Genomic DNA, 6,000 nt, shown 5'->3' with positions numbered 1-6,000 from the left:
CTTGGGTCAAACATTTCAGCTAGCCTTCCACAAGCTTCCACAATAAGTTGGGTGACTTTTGGCCCATTCCTCCTGACAGAGCTGGTGTAACTCAGTCAGGTTTGTAGGCCTCCTTGCTCACACACGCTTTTTCAGTTCTGCCCACACCTTTTCTATAGGATTGAGGTCAGGGCTTTGTGATGGCCACTCCAATACCTTGACTTTGTTGTCCTTTTTTGCCACAACTTTGGAAGTATGTTTGGGGTCATTGTCCATTTGGAAGACCCATTTGCCACCAAGCTTTAACTGCCTGACTGATGTCTTGAGATTTTGCTTCAATATATCCACATATTTTTCCTGCCTCATGATGCCATCTATTTTGTGAAGCGCACCAGTCCCTCCTGCAGCAAAGCATCCCCACAACATGACGCTGCCATCCCCATTGTAACGGCGTTCGTCTGTTGAAAGAAGAGAGTCGGACCGAAATGCAGCGTGTTGGTTACTCATGACTTTAATGAATGAAAACGCGGTACATGAAATAACTGAAACTAAATACAAAAACAACAGAACGGAACGTGAAACTAATTACAGCCTATCTGGTGACTACAACACAGAGACAGGTACAATCACCCACAAATTACAAAGCGAAACTAAGGCTGCCTAAATACGGTTCCCAATCCAAGACAACGAGAATCACCTGACTGATTAGGAATCGCCTCAGGCAGCCAAGCCTATACCACACCCCTAATCAGCCGCATTCCAAATAATACAAACCCCAATACGAAAAACAACATATAAACCCATGTCACACCCTGGCCTACCCAAACATATAACAAAAACACAAAATACAATGACCAAGGCGTGACACCCGTGCTTCACGATTGGGATAGTGTTCTTTGGCTTGCAAGCCTCCCCCTTTTTCACCCATACATAAGGTCCTTTGCTGTTGTTCTGGGATTGATTTACACTTTTCACACAAAGTACGTTCATGTCTAAGAGACAGAACGCATCTCCTTCCTGAGCGGTATGATGGCTGAATGGTCCCATGGTGTTTAGACTTGGTAACTATTATTTGTACAGATGAATGTGGTACCTTCAGGCATTTGGAAATTTCTTTTTTTATTCTGTGGTCTTGGCTGATTTCTTTACATTTTTCCATGATGTCAAGCAAAGAGGCACTGGGTTTGTAGGTAGGGCTTGAAATACATCCACAGGTACACCTCCAATTGACTCAAAAGATGACAATTAGTCTGTCAGAAGCTTCTAAAGCCATAACATAATTTTCTGGAATTTTCCAAGATGTTTAAAGGCACAGTCAATTTAGTGTTTGTAAATTTCTGACCCACTGGAATTGTGACACAGTGAATTATAAGTGAAATAAGCTGTGTGTAAGCATTTGTTGGACAAATTACTTGTGTCATGCACAAAGCAGATGTCCTAACTGACTTGCCAAAACTATAGTTTGTGAACAAGAAATTTGTGGAGTGGTTGAAAACTAGTTTTAATGACTCCAATCTAAGTGTATGTAAACTTCAACTGTACGTTTGTCAGGAAACGACACGTGCGATGGGGCTTGGTTATCTCTAGAAACCATATTTAATTTGGCTGCTTTAATTTACAGGAGGATCTGTGCAGAACACGACTGACGCCTGTCACACTGATGATGAGGACTCACTGTAACGACCTCTCCAGAGGCGCAGAGTCTAACCCATAGAAATAGAAATACTAGAATGTGGTTTGAGGGCCCTTTTCCTGTTCTAGTAATTATATTTCTATCGCCTGGCCTTGCCTTCCTCCACACAAGGCTCAGGGGCCTCTAACTCTGTCTTCTCTCCTTCCAGAGTGACCTTGATATGGGATTGTGTGCTGCCTGCGTCTGGACCTTGAGCTGAGTCGCTGCAGCTGGAGCTGTAGGCCAAGACTATCAGTCTGTCTGTTTCTGTAGCTCAGTTGGTAGAGCATGCTGCTTGCAAAGCTAGGATAGTGGGTTGGATTCTCGGGACCACCCATATGTAAAACAACTGTAAGTCACTTTGGATAAAAACATAATTTATTATACAATGTATGAACAGTGCCTTCAGAAAGAATTTATACCCCTTGAGTTTTTCCACATTTTGTTGTGTTACAGCCTGAATTCAAAATGGACTGTCTTTCTGAGTAAGTCTCTAAGAGCTTTGCACACCTGGATTATACAATATTTGCACATTATTCATTTAAATATTCTTCAAGCTCGGTCAAGTTGGTTGTTGATCATTGCTAGACAGGCACTTTCAAGTCTTGCCATAGATTTTCAAGCTGATTTAAGTCAAAATTATAACTAGGCCTCTCAGGAACATTCAATGTTGTCTTGGTAAGCATCTCCATTGTATATTTGGCCTTGTGTTTTCGGTTATTTTCCAACTGAAAGGTGAATTTGTCTCCAAGTGTCTGTTGGAAAGCAGACTGAACCAGGTTATCTAACAGGATTTGCCTGTGCTTAGATCTATTCCATTTCTTTTTATCCCCCAAAACTCTGTAGTCCTTGCCGATGACAAGCATGCCCATAACATGATGCGGCCACCACCATGCTTGAAAATATGAAGAGTGGTACTCAGTGATGTGTTGTGTTGGATTTGCCCCAAACATAATGCTTTGTATTCAGGATAAAGTTATTTTTTTGACAAATTTCTTGCAGTTTTACTTACAGTTGAAGTTGGACATTTACATACACTTAGGTTGTCATTAAAACTCTATTTTCAACCACTCCACAAATTTATTGTTGACAAACTATAGTTTTGGCAAGTCGGTTAGGACATCTACTTTGTGCATGACACAAGTCATTTGTCCAACAATTGCTTATTTCACTTATAATACACTGTGTCACAATTCCAGTGGGTCAGAAGTTTACAAACACTAAGTTGACTGTGCCTTTAAACAGCTTGGAAAATTCCAGAAAACTATGTCATGGCTTTAAAAGCTTTGGAGAGGCTAATTTACATATTTTGAGTCAATAGGAGGTGTACCTGTGGATGTATTTCAAGGCTTACCTTCAAACTCAGTGCCTTTTTGCTTGACATCATGGTAAAATCAAAAGAAATCAGCCAAGACCTCAGTAATAAGATTGTAGACCTCCACAAGTCTGGTTCAACCTTGGGAGCAAATTCCAAATGCCTGAAGGTACCACGTTCATCTGTGCAAACAAAAGTATGCAAGTCTAAACACCATGGCACCATGCAGCCATCATACCGCTCAGCATGGAGATGCATTCTGTCTCCTAGAGATTAACGTACTTTGGTGTGAAAAGTGCTAAATCAATCCCAGAACAACAGCAAAGGACCTTGTGAAGATGCTGGAGGAAACGGGTACAAAAGTATCCATATCCACAGTAAAACGAGTCCTATATTGACATAACCTGAAAGGCTGCTCAGCAAGGAGAAGCCACTGCTACAAAACCGCCATAAAAAAGCCAGACAACATTCTGCACATGGGGATAAAGATCGTACTTTTTGGAGAAATGTCCTCTGGTCTGATGAAACAAAAACAGAACTGTTTGGCCATAATGACCATCGTTATGTTTGGAGGAAAAAGGGGGAGGCTTGCAAGCCGAAGAACACCATCCCAACCGTGAAGCACGAGGGTGGCAGCATCATGTTGTGGGGGTGCTTTGCTGCAGGAGGGACTGGTGCACTTCACAAAATAGATGGCATCATGAGGAAGGAAAATATGTGGATATATTGAAGCAACATTTCAAGACATCAGTCAGGAAATTAAAGCTTGGTCGCAAATGGGTCTTCCAAATGGACAATGACCCCAAGCATACTTCCAAAGTTGTGGCAAAATGGCTTAAGGACAACAAAGTCAAGGTATTGGAGTGGCCATCACAAAGCCCTGACCTCAATCCTATAGAAAATGTGTGGCCAGAACTGAAAAAGCGTGCATGAGCAAGGAGGCCTACCAACCTGACTCAGTTACACCAGCTCTGTCAGGTGGAATGGACCAAAATCCACACAACTTATTGTGGGAAGCTTTTGGAAGGCTACCCGAAACGTGTGAGAGCCTAGAGCTGGGATGCTGGGATGGGAGGCTGGGACTGGGAGGCTGGATCTGGGAGGCTGAGGCTGGGAGGCTGGGACGGGAGGCTGGGGCTGGGAGCCTGGGGCTGGGAGGCTGAGGGTGGGAGGCTGGGACGGGAGGCTGGGGCTGGGAGGCTCAGGGTAGGAGGCTGGGGTGGGAGACTGGGACGGGAGGCTGTGGCTGGGAGGCTGATGGTGGGAGGATGGGACGGGAGGCTGGGGCTGGGAGGCTGGGGGTGGAAAAAGTGGCACAGGTAGAGCATGCAGAGTGCCCGTGTAACAGGGTTGGTTATGTTTCCACTTGCCTCTAAAGAAAGGTGTATTGATTGTTCAAGCATTCTTATTGGTAGGTTCAACTCTGATGACATTAAGGTGTGTTGTGATTGGCCCCGCTTGCAGATAGGGGGAGATCGCGGACGTCAGATCTTCCCTGTATGAAAATGTGATGCAAGGGGTAGGTCACGTTCTGAATACTGTTGTCTATTTTCTATTTTACAATGTGTACAAGTTTGCTGTACGTTACTGATTTATACATGTGTGAGTATATGGTACCTGTTAGGGATTCAGGGGCTTTCTGGGATGTGCTTTGGCATATGATTGCTGTAAATAAGTGTGTTAGCTAGCATACACTGATGTAATAGTCACATAAGCCCACTGCTAACACAGTTGTCTTCATGCTACAGATTTAGCCATCGACAGCCATCAATATCGTTAAGCCCTGCACAATAACGTGCTGTTTCCCACTTAACAACAGCAACAGAAATAAATGATGCTCAACTGGGACCACTGGCTGATGTGATTTATTTGGACAAAACGCAAGGAGAGTACGATTTACATCTGTTACACCCGCATCAGTAGAACTGTGTGTGTGTGCATGTGTGCATGTGTGTGTGTGTGTGTGTGTGTGTGTGTGTGTGTGTGTGTGTGTGTGTGTGTGTGTGTGTGTGTGTGTGTGTGTGTGTGTGTGTGTGTGTGTGTGTGTGTGTGTGTGTGTGTGTGTGTGTGTGTGTGTGTGTGTACTAGGAAGGCAACATAAGCACCGGGGGCATCCCAGCACTTCCCCCCAACTGTCTCAGCCCTCAGGCCTAGCTTAGCTTCCTGTGGTGAGACAGACCTACAGTAGCCAGACCAGATACCCCACACTGAAACACTGCTGATGAAACACTTACGCTGAGTCACAAATGGCACCTTACAGTATTCCCTATATAGTACACTACTTTTAACCAGGGCCCATAGGGATTTGGTACGCTGAGTCACAAATGGCACCCTACAGTATTCCCTATATAGTACACTACTTTTAACCAGGGCCCATAGGGATTTGGTACGCTGAGTCACAAATGGCACCCTACAGTATTCCCTATATAGTACACTACTTTTAACCAGGGCCCATAGGGATTTGGTTCAAATAAATAGACTATGTATGGAATAATGTGCCATTTGAGACTGTGTGATCGTAGCCCAACCTCTGGGTAAAAACCCTCGCAGCAGAAGGCTACAAGTTTTCATTAAGAGTAGGAGTGCTTATTTAGGATCATTTTTGTCTTTTATATCACAATGAATAAGATTACATGGACAGGGGAGGGGACTGATCCTAGATCAGCAGTCCTACTCTGAGATGCTTGATACATCCAGCAATTGGATCTCTTCAGGTCTAATGGAAAAGACAAAGAATGTATTATCAACATTCACAATATACAGTTTCTTCTATATGAATTCAAAACTTGATTTACTTCTGTAAACATAGTATCTATCAGTCCTCAAGGACTTTAGCTGGAGAATAACGATACAATGTCTCCATCTAGAGGGTCATACAACACTTGCAGGCGCACTGGGGAAAGAGGCTGTTTTATTTGTAGAGGAAGGAGCATACCATTACAACATTCCTAGAATAGACCAATCAGCCCAACACATTATCAATGCTTGTTATTTTTATATTTACTGACGATTTTGAGAAAGAAAGTTGGACAAC

Source organism: Oncorhynchus gorbuscha, linkage group LG09 (assembly GCF_021184085.1).
Source record: "Oncorhynchus gorbuscha isolate QuinsamMale2020 ecotype Even-year linkage group LG09, OgorEven_v1.0, whole genome shotgun sequence".
Lineage (NCBI taxonomy): Eukaryota > Metazoa > Chordata > Actinopteri > Salmoniformes > Salmonidae > Oncorhynchus > Oncorhynchus gorbuscha.
The sequence above is the reverse complement of the archived record's forward strand: the minus strand, read 5'-3'. Positions refer to the sequence as shown.